The sequence below is a fragment of the Panulirus ornatus genome, chromosome 31, assembly GCF_036320965.1.
Source record: "Panulirus ornatus isolate Po-2019 chromosome 31, ASM3632096v1, whole genome shotgun sequence".
Taxonomy (NCBI): domain Eukaryota; kingdom Metazoa; phylum Arthropoda; class Malacostraca; order Decapoda; family Palinuridae; genus Panulirus; species Panulirus ornatus.
Genome location: NC_092254.1, coordinates 18119814 through 18145852, shown reverse-complemented (window position 1 = coordinate 18145852; position 26039 = coordinate 18119814). Strand labels below are relative to the sequence as shown.

Genomic DNA, 26039 nt, shown 5'->3' with positions numbered 1-26039 from the left:
GGTGTAAGGATGGAGTGAAAAAGATTTTGACCGATCGGGGCCTGGACATACTAGACGGTAAAAGGCGTGCAAGGAATCGAGTGAACAGGAACGATGTGGTATATCGGGGTCGACGTGCAGTCAATGGATTGAACCAGAACATGTGAAGTGTCTGGGGTAAACCATGTAAAGTTCTGTGGGGCCTGGATGTGTAAAGGTAGCTGTGGTTTCTGTGCATTATTACATGACAGCTAGAGACTGAGTGTGAACGAATCGGGCCTTTGTTGTCTTTTCCTAGCGCTGCCGCGCTTTTCTTTTTTTTCTGGGGGGGGGGGGGGGGGGAGGCCTATTTCGTGTGTGGTGGGAGGCGACTAGAAATGATGAAGACAGAAAGCATGGATATGTACATGTGTATATATGTATATGTCTGTGAATATATATGTATATATACGTTGAAATGTATATGTATTTATATGTGCGTGTGTGGGCGTTTGTGTACATGTATGTGTATGTGTGCGGGTTGGAGCATTCCTCGTATGTTTCCTTGCGCTACCTCGCTAACGCGGGAGACAGCGGTTAACTATAATAGAATATGATATGTATATATAAGTTTGTTGAGTATTCCTGGTAAATTATATGGGAGGGTATTGATTGAGAGGGTGAAGGCATGTACAGAGCATCAGATTGGGGAAGAGCAGTGTGGTTTCAGAAGTGGTAGAGGATGTGTGGATCAGGTGTTTGCTTTGAAGAATGTATGTGAGAAATACTTAGAAAAGCAAATGGATTTGTATGTAGCATTTATGGATCTGGAGAAGGCATATGATAGAGTTGATAGAGATGCTCTGTGGAAGGTATTAAGAATATATGGTGTGGGAGGCAAGTTGTTAGAAGCAGTGAAAAGTTTTTATCGAGGATGTAAGGCATGTGTACGCGTAGGAAGAGAGGAAAGTGATTGGTTCTCAGTGAATGTAGGTTTGCGGCAGGGGTGTGTGATGTCTCCATGGTTGTTTAATTTGTTTATGGATGGGGTTGTTAGGGAGGTGAATGCAAGAGTTTTGGAAAGAGGGGCAAGTATGAAGTCTGTTGGGGATGAGAGAGCTTGGGAAGTGAGTCAGTTGTTGTTCGCTGATGATACAGCGCTGGTGGCTGATTCATGTGAGAAACTGAAGAAGCTGGTGACTGAGTTTGGTAAAGTGTGTGAAAGAAGAAAGTTAAGAGTAAATGTGAATAAGAGCAAGGTTATTAGGTACAGTAGGGTTGAGGGTCAAGTCAATTGGGAGGTGAGTTTGAATGGAGAAAAACTGGAGGAAGTGAAGTGTTTTAGATATCTGGGAGTGGACCTGGCAGCGGATGGAACCATGGAAGTGGAAGTGGATCATAGGGTGGGGGAGGGGGCAAAAATTCTGGGGGCCTTGAAGAATGTGTGGAAGTCGAGAACATTATCTCGGAAAGCAAAAATGGGTATGTTTGAAGGAATAGTGGTTCCAACAATGTTGTATGGTTGCGAGGCATGGGCTATGGATAGAGTTGTGCGCAGGAGGATGGATGTGCTGGAAATGAGATGTTTGAGGACAATGTGTGGTGTGAGGTGGTTTGATCGAGTAAGTAACGTAAAGGTAAGAGAGATGTGTGGAAATAAAAAGAGCGTGGTTGAGAGAGCAGAAGAGGGTGTTTTGAAATGGTTTGGGCACATGGAGAGAATGAGTGAGGAAAGATTGACCAAGAGGAACTATGTTTCGGAGGTGGAGGGAACGAGGAGAAGAGGGAGACCAAATTGGAGGTGGAAAGATGGAGTGAAAAAGATTTTGTGTGATCGGGGCCTGAACATGCAGGAGGGTGAAAGGAGGGCAAGGAATAGAGTGAATTGGAGCGATGTGGTATACCGGGGTTGACGTGCTGTCAGTGGATTGAATCAAGGCATGTGAAGCGTCTGGGGTAAACCATGGAAAGCTGTGTAGGTATGTATATTTGCGTGTGTGGACGTATGTATATAAATGTGTATGGGGGTGGGTTGGGCCATTTCTTTCGTCTGTTTCCTTGCGCTACCTCGCAAACGCGGGAGACAGCGACAAAGCAAAAAAAAAAAAAAAAAAAAAAAAAAAAATATATATATATATATATATATATATATATATATATATATATATATATATATATATATATATATATATATATATATATATATATATGTGTATATATATACGCATTCCTCACGTGCAGTAGGCGACTAAAGGGGACGGTAGCAGGGGCCAGAAACCCTCCCTCCTTGTATTTAAACTTTCTAATAGGGGAAACAGAAGAAGTCACGCGAGGAGTGCTCATCCTCCTCGAGGGCTCAGATTGGGGTGTCTGAATGTGTGTGGATATATAAATATATATATATATATATATATATATATATATATATATATATATATATATATATATATATATATATATCTTTTTTTTTTCTTTTAAACTATTCGCCATTTCCCGCGTTAGCGAGGTAACGCTAAGAACAGAGGACTGGGCCTTTTTTGGAATATCCTCAACTGGCCCCCCTCTGTTCCTTCTTTTGGAAAATTTAAAAAAAAAAAAAAAAACGAGAGGGGAGGATTTCCCGCCACCCGCTCCCTCCCCTTTTAGTCGCCTTCTACGACACGCAGGGAATACGTGGGAAGTATTCTTTCTCCCCTATATATATATATTTTTTTTTTTTTTTTTTTTTGCTTTGTCGCTGTCTCCCGCGTTTGCGAGGTAGCGCAAGGAAACAGACGAAAGAAATGGCCCAACCCACCCCCATACACATGCCTTGATTCAATCCACTGACAGCACGTCAACCCCGGTATACCACATCGCTCCAATTCACTCTATTCTTTGCCCTCCTTTCACCCTCCTGCATGTTCAGGCCCCGATCACACAAAATTTTTTCACTCCATCTTTCCACCTCCAATTCGGTCTCCCTCTTCTCCTCGTTCCCGCCACCTCCGACATATATATCCTCTTGGTCAATCTTTCCTCACTCATTCTCTCCATGTGACCAAACCATTTCAAAACACCCTCTTCTGCTCTCTCAACCACGCTCTTTTTATTTCCACACATCTCTCTTACTCTTACGTTACTTACTCGATCAAACCACCTCACACCACACATTGTCCTCAAACATCTCATTTCCAGCACATCCATCCTCCTGCGCACAACTCTATCCATAGTCCACGCCTCGCAACCATACAACATTGTTGGAACCACTATTCCTTCAAACATACCCATTTTTGCTTTCCGAGATAATGTTCTCGACTTCCACACATTCTTCAAGGCTCCAAGAATTTTCGCCCCCTCCCCCACCCTATGATCCACTTCCACTTCCATGGTTCCATCCGCTGCCAGATCCACTCCCAGATATCTAAAACACTTCACTTCCTCCAGTTTTTCTACATTCAAACTCACCTTCCAATTGAATTGACCCTCAACCCTACTGTACCTAATAACCTTGCTCTTATTCACATTTACTCTTAACTTTCTTCTTTCACACACTTTACCAAACTCAGTCACCAGCTTCTGCAGTTTCTCACATGAATCAGCCACCAGCGCTGTATCATCAGCGAACAACAACTGACTCACTTCCCAAGGTTTCTCATCCCCAACAGACTTCATACTTGCCCCTCTTTCCAAAACTCTTGCATTCACCTCCCCAACAACCCCATCCATAAACAAATTAAACAACCATGGAGACATCACACACCCCTGCCGCGAACCTACATTCACTGAGAACCAATCACTTTCCTCTCTTCCTACACGTACACATGCCTTACATCCTCGATAAAAACTTTTCACTGCTTCTAACAACTTGGCTCGCACACCATATATTCTTAATACCTTCTACAGAGCATCTCTATAAACTCTATCATATGCCTTCTCCAGAGCCATAGATGCTACATACAAATCCATTTGCTTTTCTAAGTATTTCTCACATACATTCTTCAAAGCAAACACCTGATCCACACATCCTCTACCACTTCTGAAACCACACTGCTCTTCCCCAATCTGATGCTCTGTACATGCCATCACCCTCTCAATCAATACCCTCCCATATAATTTGCCAGGAATACTCAACAAACTTATACCTCTGTAATTTGAGCACTCACTCTTATCCCCTTTGCCTTTGTACAATGGCACTATGCACGCATTCCGCCAATCCTCAGGCACCTCACCATGAGTCATACATACATTAAATAACCTTACCAACCAGTGAACAATACAGTCACCCCCTTTTTTAATAAATTCCACTGCAATACCATCCAAACCTGCTGCCTTGCCGGCTTTCATCTTCCGCAAAGCTTTTACTACCTCTTCTCTGTTTACCAACTCATTTTCCCTAACCCTCGCACTTTGCACACCACCTCGACCAAAACACCCTATATCTGCCACTCTATCATCAAACACATTCAACAAACCTTCAAAATACTCACTCCATCTCCTTCTCACATCACCACTACTTGTTATCACCTCCCCATTTGCGCCCTTCACTGAAGTTCCCATTTGCTCCCTTGTCTTACGCACTTTATTTACCTCCTTCCAGATCATCTTTTTATTCTCCCTAAAATTTAATGATACTCTCTCACCCCAACTCTCATTTGCCCTTTTTTTCACCTCTTGCACCTTTCTCTTGACCTCCTGTCTCTTTCTTTTATACGTCTCCCACTCAATTTCATTTTTTCCTTGCAAAAATCGTCCAAATGCCTCTCTCTTCTCTTTCACTAATACTCTTACTTCTTCATCCCACCACTCACTACCCTTTCTAATCAACCCACCTCCCACTCTTCTCATGCCACAAGCATCTTTTGCGCAATCCATCACTGATTCCCTAAATACATCCCATTCCTCCCCCACTCCCCTTACTTCCATTGTTCTCACCTTTTTCCATTCTGTACTCAGTCTCTCCTGCTACTTCCTCACACAAGTCTCCTTCCCAAGCTCACTTACTCTCACCACCCTCTTCACCCCAACATTCACTCTTCTTTTCTGAAAACCCATACAAATCTTCACCTTAGCCTCCACAAGATAATGATCAGACATCCCTCCAGTTGCACCTCTCAGCACATTAACATCCAAAAGTCTCTCTTTCGCGCGCCTGTCAATTAACACGTAATCCAATAACGCTCTCTGGCCATCTCTCCTACTTACATAAGTATACTTATGTATATCTCGCTTTTTAAACCAGGTATTCCAATCATCTGTCCTTTTTCAGCACATAAATCTACAAGCTCTTCACCATTTCCATTTACAACACTGAACACCCCATGTATACCAATTATTCCCTCAACTGCCACATTACTCACCTTTGCATTCAAATCACCCATCACTATAACCCGGTCTCGTGCATCAAAACCACTAACACACTCATTCAGCTGCTCCCAAAACACTTGCCTCTCATGATCTTTCTTCTCATGCCCAGGTGCATATGCACCAATAATCACCCATCTCTCTCCATCAACTTTCAGTTTTACCCATATTAATCGAGAATTTACTTTCTTACATTCTATCACATACTTCCACAACTCCTGTTTCAGGAGTACTGCTACTCCTTCCCTTGCTCTTGTCCTCTCACTAACCCCTGACTTTACTCCCAAGGCATTCCCAAACCACTCTTCCCCTTTACCCTTGAGCTTCGTTTCACTCAGAGCCAAAACATCCAGGTTCCTTTCCTCAAACATACTACCTATCTCTCCTTTTTTCTCATCTTGGTTACATCCACACACATTTAGGCATCCCAATCTGAGCCTTCGAGGAGGATGAGCACTCCCCGCGTGACTCCTTCTTCTGTTTCCCATTTTAGAAAGTTAAAGAAATACAAGGAGGGGAGGATTTCTGGCCTCCCGCTCCCGTCCCCTCTAGTGAGTGATCAAGATATTCCTATGAGTCCACAGGGAAAATGAAACATGAAAAGTTCCCAAGAGCATTTTAGTGTAATAATCACATCTTCGATGTATATCAACTGAGTGTTATATTTCTCTCTTGTGTCTCCCCTGATGATGTGATTATTACACGAAAGTGCACTTGGGAACTTTTCGTGTTTCATTTTCCCCGTGGACTCATAGGAATATATATATATTTTAACTTTCTAATAATGGGAAACAGAAGAGTCACGCGGGGAGTGCTCATCCTCCTCGTAGACTCAGATTGGGGTGTCTAAATGTGTGTGAATGTAACCAAGATGTGTAAAAAGGAGAGATAGGTAGTATGTTTGAGTAAAGGAACCTGGATGTTTTGGCTCTGAGTGAAACGAAGCTCAAGGGTAAAGGGGAAGAGTGGTTTGGGAATGTCTTGGGAGTAAAGTCAAGGGTTAGTGAGAGGACAAGAGCAAGGGAAGGAGTAGCAGTACTCCTGAAACAGGAGTTGTGGAGTATGTGATAGAATGTAAGAAAGTAAATTCTAGATTAATATGGGTAAAACTGAAAGTTGATGGAGAGAGATGGGTGATTATTGGTGCATATGCACCAGGGTGTGAGAAGAAAGATCATGAGAGGCAAGTGTTTTGGAAGCAGCTGAATGAGTGTGTTAGTGGTTTTGATGCACAAGACCGGGTTATAGTGATGGGTGATTTGAATGCAAAGGTGAGTAATGTGGCAGTTGAGGGAATAATTGGTATACATGGGGTGTTCAGTGTTGTAAATGGAAATGGTGAAGAACTTGTAGATTTATGTGCTGAAAAAGGACTGGTGATTGGAAATGCCTGGTTTAAAAAGCGAGATATACATAAGTATACGTATGTAAGTAGGAGGGATAGCCAGAGAACGTTATTGGATAACGCGTTAATTGATAGACGCACGAAAGAGAGACTTTTGGATGTTAATGTGCTGAGAGGTGCAACTGGAGGGATGTCTGATCATTATCTTGTGGAGGCGAAGGTGAGGATTTGTGGGGGTTTTCAGAAAAGAAGAGAAAAATGTTGGGGTGAAGAGAGTGATGAGAGTAAGTGAGCTTGGGAAGGAGACTTGTGTCAGGAAGTACCAGGAGAGACTACCAGGAGAGACTGAGTACAAAATGGAAAAAGGTGAGAACAAAGGAGGTAAGGGGAGTGGGGGAGGAATGGGATGTATTTAGGAAGCAGTGATGGCTTGCGCAAATGATGCTTGTGGCAGGGGAACCGTGGGAGGTGGGTTAATTAGAAAAGGCAGTGAGTGGTGGGATGAAGAAGTAAGATTATTAGTGAAAGAGAAGAGAGAGGCATTTCGACGATTTTTGCAGGGAAAAAATGCAAATGAGTGGGAGAGGTATAAAAGAAAGAGGCAGGAGGTCAAGACAAAGGTGCAAGAGGTGAAAAAGAGGGCAAATGAGAGTTGGGGTGAGAGAGTATCATTAAATTTCAGGGAGAATAAAAAGACGTTTTGGAAGGAGGTAAATCAAGTGCGTAAGACAAGGAAGCAAATGGGAACTTCAGTGAAGGGCGCTAATGGGGAGGTGATAACAAGTAGTGGTGATGTAAGAAGGAGATGGAATGAGTATTTTCAAGGTTTCTTGAATGTGTTTGATGATAGACTGGCAGATATAGGGTGTTTTGGTCGAGGTGGTGTGAAAAGTGAGAGGGTTAGGGAAAATGATTTGGTAAATAGAGAAGAGGTAGTAAAAGCTTTACGGAAGATGAAAGCCGGCAAGGCAGTAGGTTTGGATGGTATTGCAGTGGAATCTATTAAAAAATGGGGTGACTGTATTGTTGCCTGGTTGGTAAGGTTACTTAATGTATGTATGACTCATGGTGAGGTGCCTGATGATTGGCGGAATGCTTGCATAGTGCCATTGTACAAAGGCAAAGGGGATAAAAGTGGGTGCTCAAATTACAGAGGTATAAATTTGTTGAGTATTCCTGGTAAATTATATGGGAGGGTATTGATTGAGAGGGTGATGGCATGTACAGAGCATCAGATTGGGGAAGAGCAGTGTGGTTTCAGAAGTGGTAGAGGATGTGTGGATCAGGTGTTTGCTTTGAAGAATGTATGTGAGAAATACTTAGAAAAAAAAATGGATTTGTATGTAGCATTCATGGATCTGGAGAAGGCATATGATAGAGTTGATAAAGATGCTCTGTGGAAGGTATTAAGAATATATGGTGTAGGAGGCAAGTTGTTAGAAGCAGTGAAATGTTCGAATCGAGGATTTAAGGCATGTGTACGTGTAGGAAGAGAGGAAAGTGATTGGTTCTCAGTGAATGTAGGTTTCAGGCAGGGGTGTGTGATGTCTCCATGGTTGTTTGATTTGTTTATGGATGGATTTGTTAGGGAGGTGAATGCAAGAGTTTTGGAAAGAGGGAAAAGTATGCAGTCTGTTGTGGATGAGAGAGCTTGGGAAGTGAGTCAGTTGTTGTTCGCTGATGATACAACGCTGGTGGCTGATTCATGTAAGAAACTGCAGAAGCTGGTGACTGAGTTTGGTAAAGTGTGTGAAAGAAGAAAGTTAAGAGTAAATATGAATAAAAGCAAGGTTATTAGGTACAGTAGGGTTGAGGGTCAAGTTGATTGGGAGGTAAGTTTGAATGGAGAAAAACTGGAGGAAGTAAAGTGTTTTAGATATCTGGGAGTGGATCTGGCAGCGGATGGAACCATGGAAGCGGAAGTGAATCATAGGGTGGGGGAGGGGGCGAAAATTCTGGGAGCCTTGAAGAATGTGTGGAAGTCGAGAACATTATCTCGGAAAGCAAAAATAGGTATGTTTGAAGGAATAGTGGTTTCTACAATGTTGTATAGTTGCGAGGCGTGGGCTATGGATAGAGTTCTGCGCAGGAGGGTGGATGTGCTGGAAATTAGATGTTTGAGGACAATATGTGGTGTGAGGTGGTTTGATCGAGTAAATAATGGAAGGGTAAGAAAGATGTGTGGAAATAAAAAGAGTGTGGTTGAGAGAGCAGAAGAGGGTGTTATGAAATGGTTTGGTCACATGGAGAGAATGAGTGAGGAAAGATTGATCAAGAGGATATATGTGTCGGAGGTGGAGGGAACGAGGAGAAGTGGGAGACCAAATTGGAGGTGGAAAGATAGAGTGAAAAAAATTTTGTGTGATCGGGGCCTGAACATGCAGGAGGGTGAAAGGAGGGCAAGGAATAGAGTGAATTGGAACGATGTGGTATACCGGGGTCGACGTGCTGTCAATGGATTGAAGCAGGGCATGTGAAGCGTCTGGGGTAAACCATGGAAAGATGTGTGGGGCCAGGATGTGGAAAGGGAGCTGTGGTTTCGGTGCATTATTACATGACAGCTAGAGACTGAGTGTGAACGAATTGGGCCTTTGTTGTCTTTTCCTAGCGCTACCTCGCACACATGAGGGGGAAGGGGATGTTATTCCATGTGTGGCGAGGTGGCGATGGGAACAAATAAAGGCAGACAGTATTAATTGTGTACATGTGTATATATGTATATGTCTGTGTGTGTATATATATGTGTACATTGAGATGTATAGGCATGTATATTTGCGTGTGTGGACGTGTATGTATATACATGTGTATGTGGGCGGGTTGGGCCATACTTTCGTCTGTTTCCTTACGCTACCTCGTAACGCGGGAGACAGCGACAAAGCAAAATAAATAAATAATAAATATATATATCCCTGGGGATAGGGGATTAAGAATACTTCCCACGTATTCCCCGCGTGTCGTAGAAGGCGACTAAAAGGGGAGGGAGCGGGGGGCTGGAAATCCTCCCCTCTCGTTTTTTTTTTTTTTTTCCAAAAGAAGGAACAGAGGGGGCCAGGTGAGGATATTCCAAAAAAGGCCCAGTCCTCTGTTCCTAACGCTACCTCGCTAACGCGGGAAATGGCGAATAGTTTAAAAGAAAGAAAAGAAAATATATATATATATATATATATATATATATATATATATATATATATATATATATATATATATATATATATATATATATATATATTATAGGACAAAGGCAAAGGGGATAAGAGTGAGTGCTCAAATTACAGAGGTATAAGTTTGTTGATAATTCCTGGTAAATTATATGGGAGGGTATTGATTGAGAGGGTGAAGGCATGTACAGAGCATCAGATTGGGGAAGAGCAGTGTGGTTTCAGAAGTGGTAGAGGATGTGTGGATCAGGTATTTGCTTTGAAGAATGTATGTGAGAAATACTTAGAAAAGCAAATGGATTTGTATGTAGCAATTATGGATCTGGAGAAGGCATATGATAGAGTTGATAGAGATGCTCTGTGGAAGGTATTAAGAATATATGGTGTGGGAGGCAAGTTGTTAGAAGTAGTGAAAAGTTTTTATCGAGGATGTAAGGCATGTGTACGTGTAGGAAGACAGGAAAGTGATTGGTTCTCAGTGAATGTAGGTTTGCGGCAGGGGTGTGTGATGTCTCCATGGTTGTTTAATTTGTTTATGGATGGGGTTGTTAGAAAGGTGAATGCAAGAGTTTTGGAAAGAGGGGCAAGTATGAAGTCTGTTGGGGATGAGAGAGCTTGGGAAGTGAGTCAGTTGTTGTTCGCTGATAATACAGCGCTGGTGGCTGATTCATGTGAGAAACTGCATAAGCTGGTGACTGAGTTTGGTAAAGTGTGTGAAAGAAGAAAGTTAAGAGTAAATGTGAATAAGAGCAAGGTTATTAGGTACAGTATGGTTTAGGGTCAAGTCAATTGGGAGGTACGTTTGAATGGAGAAAAACTGGAGGAAGTAAAGTGTTTTAGATATCTGGGAGTGGATCTGGCAGAGGATGGAACCATGGAAGCGGAAGTGAATCATAGGGTGGAGGAGGGGGCGAAAATTCTGGGAGCCTTGAAGAATGTGTGAAAGTCGAGAACATTATCTCGGAAAGCAAAAATGGGTATGTTTGAAGGAATAGTGGTTCCTACAATGTTGTATAGTTGCGAGGCGTGGGCTATGGATAGAGTTCTGCGCAGGAGGGTGGATGTGCTGGAAATGAGATGTTTGAGGACAATATGTGGTGTGAGGTGGTTTGATCGAGTAAATAATGGAAGGGTAAGAGAGATGTGTGGAAATAAAAAGAGTGTGGTTGAGAGAGCAGAAGAGGGTGTTATGAAATGGTTTGGTCACATGGAGAGAATGAGTGATGAAAGATTGATCAAGAGGATATATGTGTCGGAGGTGGAGGGAACGAGGAGAAGTGGGAGACCAAATTGGAGGTGGAAAGATAGAGTGAAAAAAATTTTGTGTGATCGGGGCCTGAACATGCAGGAGGGTGAAAGGCGGGCAAGGAATAGAGTGAATTGGAACGATGTGGTATACCGGGGTCGACGTGCTGTCAATGGATTGAAGCAGGGCATGTGAAGCGTCTGGGGTAAACCATGGAAAGATGTGTGGGGCCAGGATGTGGAAAGGGAGCTGTGGTTTCGCCGCATTATTACATGACAGCTAGAGACTGAGTGTGAACGAATTAGGCCTTTGTTGTCTTTTCCTAGCGCTTCCTCGCACACATGAGGGGGAAGGGGATGTTATTCCATGTGTGGCGAGGTGGCGATGGGAACAAATAAAGGCAGACAGTATGAATTGTGTACATGTGTATATATGTATATGTCTGTGTGTGTATATATATGTGTACATTGAGATGTATAGGCATGTATATTTGCGTGTGTGGACGTGTATGTATATACATGTATATGTGGGCGGGTTGGGCCATTCTTTCGTCTGTTTCCTTACGCTACCTCGTAACGCGGGAGACAGCGACAAAGCAAAATAAATAGATAATAAATATATATATATATATATCCTCCTGCGCAGGAGGATGGATGTGCTGGAAATGAGATGTTTGAGGACAATGTGTGGTGTGAGGTGGTTTGATCGAGTAAGTAACGTAAGGGTGAGAGAGATGTGTGGAAATAAAAAGAGCGTGGTTGAGAGAGCAGAAGAGGGTGTTTTGAAATGGTTTGGGCACATGGAGAGAATGAGTGAGGAAAGATTGACCAAGAGGATATATGTGTCGGAGGTGGAGGGAACGAGGAGAAGAGGGAGACCAAATTGGAGGTGGAAAGATGGAGTGAAAAAGATTTTGTGTGATCGGGGCCTGAACATGCAGGAGGGTGAAAGGAGGGCAAGGAATAGAGTGAAATGGAGCGATGTGGTATACAGGGGTTGACGTGCTGTCAGTGGATTGAATCAAGGCATGTGAAGCGTCTGGGGTAAACCATGGAAAGCTGTGTAGGTATGTATATTTGCGTGTGTGGACGTGTGTATGTACATGTGTATGGGGGGGGGGGGTTGGGCCATTTCTTTCGTCTGTTTCCTTGCGCTACCTCGCAAACGCGGGAGACAGCGACAAAGTATAAAAAAAAAAAAAAAAAAAAAAAAAAAAAATATATATATATATATATATATATATATATATATATATATATATATATATATATATATATATATATATATATATATATATATATATATATATATATATATATATATATTATAGTACAAAGGCAAAGGGGATAAGAGTGAGTGCTCAAATTACAGAGGTATAAGTTTGTTGATGATTCCTGGTAAATTATATGGGAGGGTATTGATTGAGAGGGTGAAGGCATGTACAGATCATCAGATTGGGGAAGAGCAGTGTGGTTTCAGAAGTGGTAGAAGATGTGTGGATCAGGTGTTTGCTTTGAAGAATGTATGTGAGAAATACTTAGAAAAGCAAATGGATTTGTATGTAGCAATTATGGATCTGGAGAAGGCATATGATAGAGTTGATAGAGATGCTCTGTGGAAGGTATTAAGAATATATGGTGTGGGAGGCAAGTTGTTAGAAGTAGTGAAAAGTTTTTATCGAGGATGTAAGGCATGTGTACGTGTAGGAAGAGAGGAAAGTGATTGGTTCTCAGTGAATGTAGGTTTGCGGCAGGGGTGTGTGATGTCTCCATGGTTGTTTAATTTGTTTATGGATGGGGTTGTTAGGGAGGTGAATGCAAGAGTTTTGGAAAGAGGGGCAAGTATGAAGTCTGTTGTGGATGAGAGAGCTTGGGAAGTGAGTTAGTTGTTGTTCGCTGATGATACAGCGCTGGTGGCTGATTCATGTGAGAAACTGCAGAAGCTGGTGACTGAGTTTGGTAAAGTGTGTGAAAGAAGAAAGTTTAGAGTAAATGTGAATAAGAGCAAGGTTATTAGGTACAGTATGGTTGAGGGTCAAGTCAATTGGGAGGTAAGTTTGAATGGAGAAAAACTGGAGGAAGTAAAGTGTTTTAGATATCTGGGAGTGGATCTGGCAGAGGATGGAACCATGGAAGCGGATGTGAATCATAGGGTGGGGGAGAGGGCAAAAATCCTGGGAGCCTTAAAGAATGTGTGGAAGTCGAGAACATTATCTCGGAAAGCAAAAATTGCTATGTTTGAAGGAATAGCGGTTCCAACAATGTTGTATTGTTGCGAGGCGTGGGCTATGGATAGAGTTGTGCGCAGGAGGGTGGATGTGCTGGAAATGAGATGTTTGAGGACAATGTGTGGTGTGAGGTGGTTTGATGGAGTAAGTAATGTAAGCGTAAGAGAGATGTGTGGAAATAAAAAGAGCGTGGTTGATAGAGCAGAAGAGGGTGTTTTGAAATGGTTAGGGCACATGGAGAGAATGAGTGAGGAAAGATTGACCGAGAGGATATATGTATCAGAGGTGGAGGGAACGAGGAGAAGTGGGAGACCAAATTGGAGGTGGAAAGATGGAGTGAAAAAGATTTTGTGTGATCGGGGCCTGAACATGCAGGAGGGTGAAAGGAGGGCAGGGAATAGAGTGAATTGGATCGATGTGGTATACCGGGGTTGACGTGCTGTTAGTCGGTTGAATCAGGGCATGTGAAGCGTCTGGGGTAAACCATGGAAAGCTGTGCAGGTATGTATATTTGCGTGTGTGGACGTATGTATATACATGTGTATGGGGGTGGGTTGGGCCGTTTCTTTCGTCTGTTTCCTTGTGCTACCTCGCAAACGCGGGAGACAGCGACAAAGCAAAAAAAAAAAATATATATATATATATATATATATACATATATATATATATATATATATATATATATATATATATAGTTTAGTTTAGGGAAGGTGTCATCACTTCAGCCGTAATGTATTAAAAGTGGCAGTCAGCCTACTTACGGCTACTGTTGTGACACCTTCTGCTGCGGGAGACAGGCACAGGTGGTGTGGGTGAAGGTGTGACTAGGATTCCTGTAATATATATAATGAGAGCTATGATTGTCCATGCCAGACCTCCACTCCACTACTAATGCTCATGCCAAGCTGAGGATTCCATTGTTCCAAGGTTTACCCATATGGCCCCCAAAGGGTATTAGATATCAGGCATTCCTATTTGGCTACAAGATACAAGATTATTATTATTATTATTATTATCATTATTATTATTATTATCATTATTATTATTATTATTATTATCATTATTATTATTTATCCCTGGGGATAGGGGAGAAAGAATACTTCCCACGTATTCCCTGCGTGTCGTAGAAGGCGACTAAAAGGGGAGGGAGCGGGGGGCTGGAAATCCTCCCCTCTCAATTTTTTTTTAATTTTCCAAAAGAAGGAACAGAGAAGGGGGCCAGGTGAGGATATTCCTTCAAATGCCCAGTCCTCTGTTCTTAACGCTACCTCGCTAACGCGGGAAATGGCGAATAGTTTGAAAAAAAAAAAAATATATATATATATATATATATATATATATACATATATTTATATATATATATATATATATATATATATATATATATATATATATATATATATATATAAATATATATATATATATATATATATATATATATATACATATATTTATATATATATATATATATATATATATATATATATATATATATATATATATATATAAATATATATATATATATATATATATATATATATATATATATATATATATATATATATATAAATATATATATATATATATATATATATATATATATATATATATATATTTTTTTTTTTTTTTTCAAACTATTCGCCATTTCCCGCGTTAGCGAGGTAGCGTTAAGAACAGAGGACTGGGCATTTGAAGGAATATCCTCACCTGGCCCCCTTCTCTGTTCCTTCTTTTGGAAAATTAAAAAAAAATTGAGAGGGGAGGATTTCCAGCCCCCCGCTCCCTCCCCTTTTAGTCGCCTTCTACGACACGCAGGGAATACGTGGGAAGTATTCTTTCTCCCCTATCCCCAGGGATAAATAATAATAATGATATATATATATATATATATATATATATATATATATATATATATATATATATATATATATATATATATATATATATATAAATATATATATATATATATATATATATATATATATATATATATATATATATATATATATATATATATATATATATATATATATATTATCCCTGGGGATAGGGGAGAAAGAATACTTCCCACGTATTCCCAGCGTGTCGTAGAAGGCGACTAAAAGGGGAGGGAGCGGGGGGCTGGAAATCCTCCCCTCTCAATTTTTTTTAATTTTCCAAAAGAAGGAACAGAGAAGGGGACCAGGTGAGGATATTCCCTCAGTGGCCCAGTTCTCTGTTCTTAACGCTACCTCGCTGATGCGGGAAATGGCGAATAGTTTGAAAAAAAAAAAAAAAAAAAAATATATATATATATATATATATATATATATATATATATATATATATATATATATATATATATATATATATATATATATATATATATATATATATATATATATGTATACATATTTCTAGGCGACTAAAGGGGACGGGAGCGGGGGCCAGATATCCTCCCCTCCTTGTATTTTAAGTTTTTAAAATGGGAAACAGAAGAAGGAGTCAGAGGGGAGTGCTCATCCTCATCGAAGGCTCAGACAGGGGCGTCTAAATGTGTGTGGATGATGAGAAAAAAGATGAGAAAAAATGAGAAGATGAGAAAAAGGAGAGATAGGTTGTATGTTTGAGGAAAGGAACCAGGATGTTTTGGCTCTGAATGAAACGAAGCTCAAGGGTAAAGGGGAAGAGTGGTTTGGGAATGTCTTGGGAGTAAAGTCAGGGGTTAGTGAGAGGACAGGAGCAAGGGAAGGAGTAGCACTACTCCTGAAACAGGAGTTGTGGGAGTATGTGATAGAATGTAAGAGAGTAAATTCTAGATTAATATGGGTAAAACTGAAAGTTGATGGAGAGAGATTGGTGATTATTGGTGCATATGCACCTGGGCATGAGAAGAAAGATCATAAGAGGCAAGTGTTTTGGGAACAGCTGAATGAGTGTGTTAGTGGTTTTGATGGACAAGACCAGATTATAGTGATGGATGATTTGAATGCAAAGGTGAGTAATGTGGCAGTTGCGCGAATAATTGGTATACATGGGGTGTTCAGTGTTGTAAATGGAAATGGTGAAGAGCTTGTAGATTTATGTGCTGAAAAAGGACTGGTGATTGGGAATACCTGGTTTAAAAAGGGAGATATACATAAGTATACGTATGTAAGTAGGAGAGATAGCCAGAGAGCGTTATTGGATTACGTGTTAATTGACAGGCGCGCGAGAGACTTTTGGATGTTAATGTGCTGAGAGGTGCAACTGGAGGGATGTCTGATCATTATCTTGTGGAGGCGAAGGTGAAGATTTGTGGGGTTTTCAGAAAAGAAGAGAGAATGTTGGGGTAAAGAGCGTGGTGAGAGTAAGTGAGCTTGGGAAGGACACGTGTTGGGAAGTACTAGGAGAGACTGAGTACAGAATGAAAAATGGTGAGAACAAATGAGGTAAGGGGAGTGGGGGAGGAATGGGAATGGTTTTAAGGAAGCAGTGATGCCTTGCGCAAAAGATGCTTGTGGCATGAGAAGCGTGGGAGGTGGGTTGATTAGAAAGGGTAGTGACTGGTGGGATGAAGAAGTAAGATTATTAGTGAAAGAGAAGAGAGAGGCATTTGGACGATTTTTGCAGGGAAAAAAATGCAATTGAGTGGTAGATGTATAAAAGAAAGAGGCAAGAGGTCAAGAGAAAGGTGCAAGAGGTGAAAAAGAGGGCAAATGAGAGTTGGGGTGAGAGAGTATCATTAAATTTTAGGGAGAATAAAAAGATATTCTAGACGGAGGTAAATAAAGTGCGTAAGACAAGGGAGCAAATGGGAACTTCAGTGAAGGGGGCTCATGGGGAGGTGATAACAAGTATTGGTGATGTGAGGAGATGGAGTGAGTATTTTCAAGGTTTCTTGAATGTGTTTGATGATAGAGTGGCAGATATAGGGTGTTTTGGTCGAGGTGGTGTGCAAAGTGAGAGGGTAAGGGAAAATGATTTTGTAAACAGAGAAGAGGTAGTAAAAGCTTTGCGGAAGATGAAAGCGGGCAAGGCAGCAGGTTTGGATGGTATTGCAGTGGAATCTATTAAAAAATGGGGATGACTGTATTGTTGACTGGTTGGTAAGGTTATTTAATGTATGTATGATTCATGGTGAGGTACCTGAGGATTGGCGGAATGCGTGCATAGTGCTATTGTACAAAGGCAAAGGGGATAAGAGTGAGTGCTCAAATTACAGAGGTATAAGTTTGCTGAGTATTCCTGGTAAGTTATATGGGAGGGAATTGCTTGAGAGTGTGAATGCATATACAGAGCATCAGATTGGGGAAGAGCAGTGTGGTTTCAGAAGTGGTAGAGGATGTGTGGATCAGGTGTTTTCTTTGAAGAATGTATGTGAGAAATACTTAGAAAAGCAAATGGATTTTTATGTAGCATTTATGGATCTGGAGAAGGCATATGAGAGAGTTAATAGAGATGCTCTGTGGAAGGTACTAAGAATATATGGTGTGGGAGACATGTTGTTAGAAGCAGTGAGATGTTTTTATCGAGGATATAAGGCATGTGTACGTGTAGGAAGAGAGGAAAGTGATTGGTTCTCAGTAAATGTAGGTTTGCGGCAGGGGTGTGTGATGTCTCCATGGTTGTTTAATTTGTTTATGGATGGGGTTGTTAGGGAGGTGAATGCAAGAGTTTTGGAAAGAGGGGCAAGTATGCAGTCTGTTGTGGATGAGAGAGCTTGGGAAGTGAGTCAGTTGTTGTTCGCTGATGATACAGCGCTGGTGGCTGATTCATGTGAGACACTGCAGAAGCTGGTGACTGAGTTTGGTAAAGTGTGTGAAAGAAGAAAGTTAAGAGTAAATGTGAATAAGAGCAAGGTTATTAGGTACAGTTGGGTTGAGGATCAAGTCAATTTGGAGGTAAGTTTGAATGTAGAAAAACTGGAGGAAAGTAAAGTGTTTTAGATATCTAGGAGTGGATCTGGCAGCGGATGGAACCATGGAAGCGGAAGTTAATCATAGAGTGGGGGAGGGGGCGAGAATTCTGGGAGCCTTTAAGAATGTTTGGAAGTCGAGAACATTATCTCGGAAAGCAAAAATGGGTATGTTTGAAGGAATAGTGGTTCCAACAATGTTGTATGGTTGCGAGGCGTGGGCTATGGATAGAGTTGTGCGCAGGAGGGTGGAAGTGCTTGAAATGAGATGTTTGAGGACAATATGTGGTGTGAGGTGATTTGATCGAATAAGTAATGTAAGGGTAAGAGAGATGTGTGGAAATAAAAAGAGCGTGGTTGAGAGAGCAAAAGAGGGTGTTATGAAATGGTTTGGGCACATGGAGAGAATGAGTGAGGAAAGATTGACCAAGAGGACATATGTGTTGGAGGTGGAGGGAACGAGGAGAAATGGGAGACCAAATTGGAGGTGGAAAGATGGAGTGAAAAAGATTTTGAGTTATCGAGGCCTGAACATGCAGAAGGGTGAAAGGCGGGCAATGAATAGAGTGAATTGGATCGATGTGGTATACCGGGGTCGACGTGCTATCAATAGATTGAATCAGGGCATGTGAAGCGTCTGGGGTAAACCATGGAAAGTTCGGTTGGGCCTGGATGTGGAAAGGGAGCTGTGGTTTCGGTGCTTTATTACATGACAGCTAGAGACTGAGTGTGAACGAATGGGGCCTTTGTTGTTTTTTCTAGCGCTACCTCGCACACATGAGGGGGGAGGGGGATGTTATTTCATGTGTGGCGAGGTGGCGATGGGAATAAATAAAGGCAGACAGTATGAATTATGTACATGTGTATATATGTATATGTGTGTGAGTGTATATATATATGTGTACATTGAGATGTATAGGTATGTATATATGCGTGTGTGGACGTGTATGTATATACATGTGTATGGGGGTGGGTTGGGCCATTTGTTTCGTCTGTTTCCTTGCGCTACCTCGCAAACGCGGGAGACAGCGACAAAGCAAAATAATAATGAAAATATATATATATATATATATATATATATATATATATATATATATATATATATATATATATATATATATATATATATATATATATATTCATATTTATTAAACTTTGTCGCTGTCTCCTGCGTTAACGACGTAGGGCAAGGAAACAGACGAAAGAATGGCCCAACCCACCCACATACGCATGTATATACATACACGTCCACACACACACATTTACATACCTATACATCTCAAAGTATACATACATACACACACAGATCGACATATACATATATACACATATACATAATTCATACTTTCTGCTCTTATTCATTCTCGTCGCCACCCCGCCACACATAAAATGACAACCCCTTCCCCCCACAAATGCCCGAGGTAGCGCTAGGAAAAGACAACAAGGGCTACATTTGTTCACACACAGTCTTTATCTGTCAGGTATAATGCCCCGAAACCACAGCTCCCTTTTCACATCCAGGCCCCACAAAACTTTCCAAGGTTTACCCCAAACTCTTCGCATGCCCTGGTTCAATCCACTAACAGCACGTCGACCCAAGTACACCACATCGTTCCAATTTTTTCCATTCCTTTCATGCCTTTCACCCTCCTGCATGTTCAGGCGCCGATCACTAAAAACCTTTTTCACTCCATCTTTTCACCTCCTATCTGGTCTCCCACTTCTCATTCCCTCCACCTCTAACACATATTTTCCTCATTCATTCTCTCCATGTGACCAAACCGTTTCACAACACCCTCTTCTGCTCTCTCAACCACATTCTTTTTATTACCACACATCTCTCTTACCCTTTCATTACTTACTCTGTCAAACCACCTAACACCACATATGTCCTCAAACATCTCATTTCCAGCACACCCACCCTCCTCCGCAGAACCCTATCTATAGCCCACGCCTCGCAACCATATAACATTGTTGGAACCACTATTCCTTAAAAAATACCCATTTTTTGCTTTCCAAGATAATGTTCTCGACTTCCACACATTTTTCAACGTTCCCAGAACTTCCACCTCCTCCCCCACCCTATGATTCACTTCCGCTTCCATGGTTCCATCCGCTGCCAAGCAACTCCCAGGTATCTAAAACACCTCACTTCCTCCAGTATTTCTCCATTTATACTTACCTCCTAATTGACTTGTCCCTCAACCCTACTGTACCTAATAACCTTGCTCTTATTCACATTTACTCTCAGCTTCCTTCTTTCATATACTTTACCAAACTCAGTCACCAGCTTCTGCAGCTTCTCACCCGAATCAGCCACCAACGCTGTATCATAAAGCGAACAACAACTGACTCATTTTCCAAGCTCTCTTATCCACAACAGACTGCATACTTGCCCCTCCCTCCAAAACTCTTGCATTCACCTCCCTAACCACCATGGAGACATTACACACCCCTGCCGCAAACTAACGTTCACTAAGTACCAATCACTTTTCCTCTCTTCCTACACGTACACATGCCTTACATCCTCGATAAAAACTTTTCACTGTTTCTGACAATATACCCCCCATACCATATATTCGTAATGCCTTCCACAGAGCATCTCTATCAACACTATCATATGCCTTCTCCAGATCCATAAATGCTACATACAAATCCACCTGCTTTTCTAAGTATTTCTCACATATACTCTTCAAAGCAAACACCAGATCCACACATCCTCTACCACTTCTCAAACAACACTGCTCTTCCCCAATCTGATGCTCTGTATGTACCTTCATCCTCTCAATCAATACCCTCCCATATAATTTCTCAGGAATACTCAACAAACTTATACCTCTGTAATTTTAGCACTCACTTTTATCACCTTTCCCTTTGTACAATTGCACTATGCAAGCATTCCACCAATCCTCAGGCACCTCACCATGAGTCATACATACATTAAATAACCTTACCAAACACTCGACAATACAGTCACCCCCATTTTTGATAAATTCCACAGCAATACCATCCAAACACCGCTGCCTTGCCAGCTTTCATCTTCCGCAAAGCTTTTACTACCTCTTCTCTGTTTACCAAATCATTCTCCCTAATCCTCTTACTTTGCACACCACCTCGACCAAAAAAACCCTCTATCTGCCACTCTATCATCAAACACATTCAACAAATCTTCAAAATACTCACTCCATCTCCTCACATCACCACTAATTGTTATCACCTCCCCATTAACCCCCTTCACTGATGTTCCCATTTCTTCCCTTGTCTTACTCACTTTATTTAACTCCCTCCAAAACATCTTTCTATTCTCCCTAATATTCAAATATTCTATCTCACCCCAACTCTCATTTGCCCTCTTTTTCACCTCTTGCACCCTTCTCTTGACCTCCTGCCTCTTTCTTTTATATATCTTCCAGTGATTTGCATTATTTCCCTGCAAAAATTGTCGAAATGCCTCTCTCTTCTCTTCCACTAATAATCTTACTTCTTCATCCCACCACTCACTATCCTTTCTAATCTGCTCACCTCCCACGCTTCTCATGCCACAAGCATCTTTTACGCAAGCCATCACTGCTTCCCTAAATACATCCCATTCCTCCCCCACTCCCCTTACGTCCTTTGTTTTCACCTTTTTCCATTCTGTACTTAATCTCTCCTGGTACTTCCTGACACAAGTCTCCTTCCCAAGCTCACTTACTCTCACCACTCTCTTCACCCTAACATTCTCTCTTCTTTTCTGAAAACCCATACAAATCTTCACCTTCGCCTCCACAAGATAATAATCAGACATCCCTTCGGTTGCACCTCTCAGCACATTAACATCCAAAAGTCTCTCTTTCCCGCGCCTATCAATTAAAACGTAATCCAATAACACTCTCTGGCCATCTCTCGTACTTACATACGTATGCTTTTGTATACTTTTTAAACCAGGTGTTCCTAATCACCAGTCCTTTTTCAGCACATAAATCTACAAGCTCTTCACCATTTTCATTTACAACAGTGAATACTCCATGTACACCAATTATTCGCTCAACTGCTACATTGCTCACCTTTGCCATCAAATCACCCATCACTATAAATCCGTCTCGTGCATCAAAACTACTAACACACTCATTCAGCTGCTCCCAAAACACTTGCCTCTCATGATCTTTCTTCTCATGCCCAGGTGCATATGCACCAATAATCACCCATCTCTCTCCATCAACTTTCAGTTTTACCCATATTAATCGAGAATTTACTTTCTTACATTCTATCACATACTTCCACAACTCCTGTTTCAGGAGTTCTGCTACTCCTTCCCTTGCTCTTGTCCTCTCACTAACCCCTGGCTTTACTCCCAAGACATTCCCAAACCACTCTTCCCCTTTACCCTTGAGCTTCGTTTCACTCAGAGCCAAAACATCCAGGTTCCTTTCCTGAAACATACTACCTATCTCTCCTTTTTTCACATCTTGGTTACATCCACACACATTTAGACACCCCAATACGAGCCTTCGAGGAGGATGAGCACTCCCCGCGTGACTCCTTCTTCTGTTTCCCATTTTGTATATATATATGTATATATATATATATATATATATATATATATATATATATATATATATATATATATATATATATATATATATATATATATATATATATATATATATATATATATATATATATATATATATATATATATATATGTATATATATATATATATATATATATATATATACTTATGTATATCTCTCTTTTAAAACCAGTTATTAGAAATCACCAGTCTATATATATATATATGTATATATATATATATATATATATATATATATATATATATATATATATATATACATATATATATATATATATATATATATATATATATATATATATATATATATATATATATATATATATATATATATATATATATATATATATAGTTATATAGTTATATATATATAGTTATCTAAAACATCATAATCTTCGACTGTGCTGTTCAGATTGGTCTCTTGTAGACAAATAACGTCTGGCCCCTATATAATGCAAGCAACAGTGACAGTTGTGCTTGCTTATTCCTAAGACCTCTACAATTCCACTGAATGATATTGAACGCGTTAGTTTAAGATTTCTTTAGCCGGCCAGCTTTGTAAGCCCTTTTCCTGGACTCGGGCGAGTCCCCAGGGGAACGGAATCGGCTCCTGATGGTAGCGACAGTGTGATCGTCTATTGTTTTCACAGATTGCACTGAGGAAGGCTTGGTCGAGGTAGCGTTCCTCACTGGAGCCATAGGAACGACGACCTGCGACTTAGTTTCTTCTGATAGTTTGGTAACATCATCTTGTCCTCTCACATTGTTGGGGCAAACAGAGCAGGTGGCTCTTGAGTACGAGTCTTTGTGGGTATTATCGTCAGACTCAGTGTCAGTGTCTGTCTGATTCGTTATGGTTTCGCCTGGAGTGGTGAGTCGTGGTGGGTTCAGTAGTTCCCGTGGCAATTGTGACCATGACCAGCTTACATTTCAATGCCATAGCATAGGACTCATTGGGTTTGGGAGTCTGGTGAGTCTCCTTCATCCTCTTCCTTGCTTCACCATATGAAATGTTCTCCTTTGCCTTAACTGTCCAGACTTCCTTCTCAAACTTGTACCGAGGACATTCTCGGTACGAGCTTGGGTGGTTGCCTCTCCCCCACAGTTAACGCACAGTACCACCTTGGCTGTACAATTGTCAGCAACATGGTCCTCGCTGCCACACTTTCCACATCGAGATGAAAAAGTACAATATTTTCACCAAGACCAAACCCTTGCCATATATAACATGGCAAGATGTTCGGTATGTAAGGTCTCACAGCTACCTTAACCTAACCTATGGCAATATCCTTTGGCAATTTTGATTTTCCGAAAGTTAGAGTGATCGGGTGGGTTGTACGTGGCTGGCCCTCAATAAGTGTTGTAATAAATCGAGCAGCGATCACTTCCTCGTGTGTAAGTTCCTTCACTATGTCGTCCTCACTCATGCCCATGACATCATGACGCAAGATTACTCCTCTGCATGACTTCATGGTCACCGGAATGGAAGCCACAACATCGTAATGAATGAAACTTTCTCAGCTTCAGTAAGTCTGCGACTTGATTTGATGAGTTAACTTTGACAAGAAGGTCACCACTAACTAGTTTCCTTACCATCTCAACAGCACCAGCCTGGCTGGCCATCAATCACTTTATTTCAGCGTTTTTCATTTTCCTTTTTTTTTAACTTTACATCAATTGAGCATAGGTTGGTCGCCACCACTACCCACTACTGGGGTAATGAATAGCTTACATGAGTCCATACCAGTGAGGCTAGACCCCAGATTCTGGGGTGGCCTACCACCCCACACAAAAGGTACTTGTAACACCTTACATCTTCTCTAAGGTAAAGGTAAAATATACGATGCAGCTGATCAGACAGAAAAGCGACCCAAACTAGAGCCGGACGCAACAGGGCAGAGTTGAGTTCTCCTGCGGTCACCCTTCACATGGGTACACAGTAATGTCCCACCACCACCAGCCTTCCTGCCTGAAATGTACCAGTGGTCCAGCAACACCAGCAATACCGCTCAACACTCACTTGTCTCACTGTAAACATACAGAGAAAAATTAACACACAAAATAAACACAATAATATGATTTAGGTTGAAGGGAAGGTTAGATGCTTGACTAAGCGTAAAGTTAAGCTAAGCTGAAATATGGTAAATTAAGGAAACCTGTTTTCACCAGACCATGTAGGGGTACAGGGTGAGACTGGGTAATAACAGTAGGAGGACGTGCAAGTAGTGCTGCGCTCTCATTGGTTGTAACTTGCTGCTGGGGCATGTAGTTGGAGTGTCTGTCAACACCCGGGACAAAGGCCAATACACCTCTTGTCTAGGTATCTATCAGTAAACAGATAGATAGGATGTTGCATTGGTAAATAATCATAGAATGATGAATTTAACTTTTTCTCCAAACCTAGCAACAATAACAGTGTTCGTTCCTCTGTTCACAGGAACATCAAGGGAGTGTAAGTATAAACCTACACAGTTAAAGACTGTAAGTATAAATCTACAAAGCCACGCGGTAAACGAGTGTGTGCATACTATATATACAGTAAAAAGGGACATCCCTCTCTCTCCAAACATCTCCTATTACCTTTACGAGATTATATCTATATATCTATCTATCTATCTATCTATCTATCTATATATATATATATATATATATATATATATATATATATATATATATATATATATATATATATATATATATATATATATATATATATATATATATATATATATATATATATATACATATATATTATTCATTATTATATTATATTATTCATATTATTCATATACATATATATTATTCATTTACTATACTTGATCGCTGTCTCCCGCGTTAGCGAAGTAGCGCAAGGAAATAGACTAAGATTGGCTCAACTCAGCCACATACACATGTGTATACATAAACGCCCACACACTCACATGTACAAACATACATATTTCTACATATACATACATATACATACACAGACATATACATATATGCACAAGTATATATTCATACTCGCTGCCTTCCCTCATTCCCGTCGCCACCCAGACACAAATGAAATAGCGAGATAACGCTAGGAAAAGACAACAAAAGCCACATTCGTTCACACTGAGTCTCTAGCTGTCATGTATAATGTACCGAAACTACAACTCCTTTCCATATCCAGGCCCCACAAAACTTTCCATGGTTTACCCCAGATACTTCACATGCCCTGGTTCAATCCACTGACAGCAAGTCGACCCCGGTATACCATATCGTTCCAATTCACTCTATTCCTTGCACGCCTTTCACCCTCCTATATGTTCAGGCCCCGATCGCTCAAAT

At 40.9% G+C, this 26039-nt stretch overlaps 1 long non-coding RNA gene across 1 annotated transcript in view; it reads left to right on the top strand.

Annotated features, from left to right (window-relative positions):
* LOC139758877 (uncharacterized) overlaps positions 1-25179 on the top strand; it is a 44372-nt gene extending 19193 nt beyond the window's left edge. The window contains exon 3 of the long non-coding RNA XR_011714962.1: positions 25165-25179. This is a non-coding gene — a long non-coding RNA (uncharacterized lncRNA). The remainder of the gene's footprint in view (positions 1-25164) is intronic.
* Positions 25180-26039: the final 860 nt, after the last annotated feature.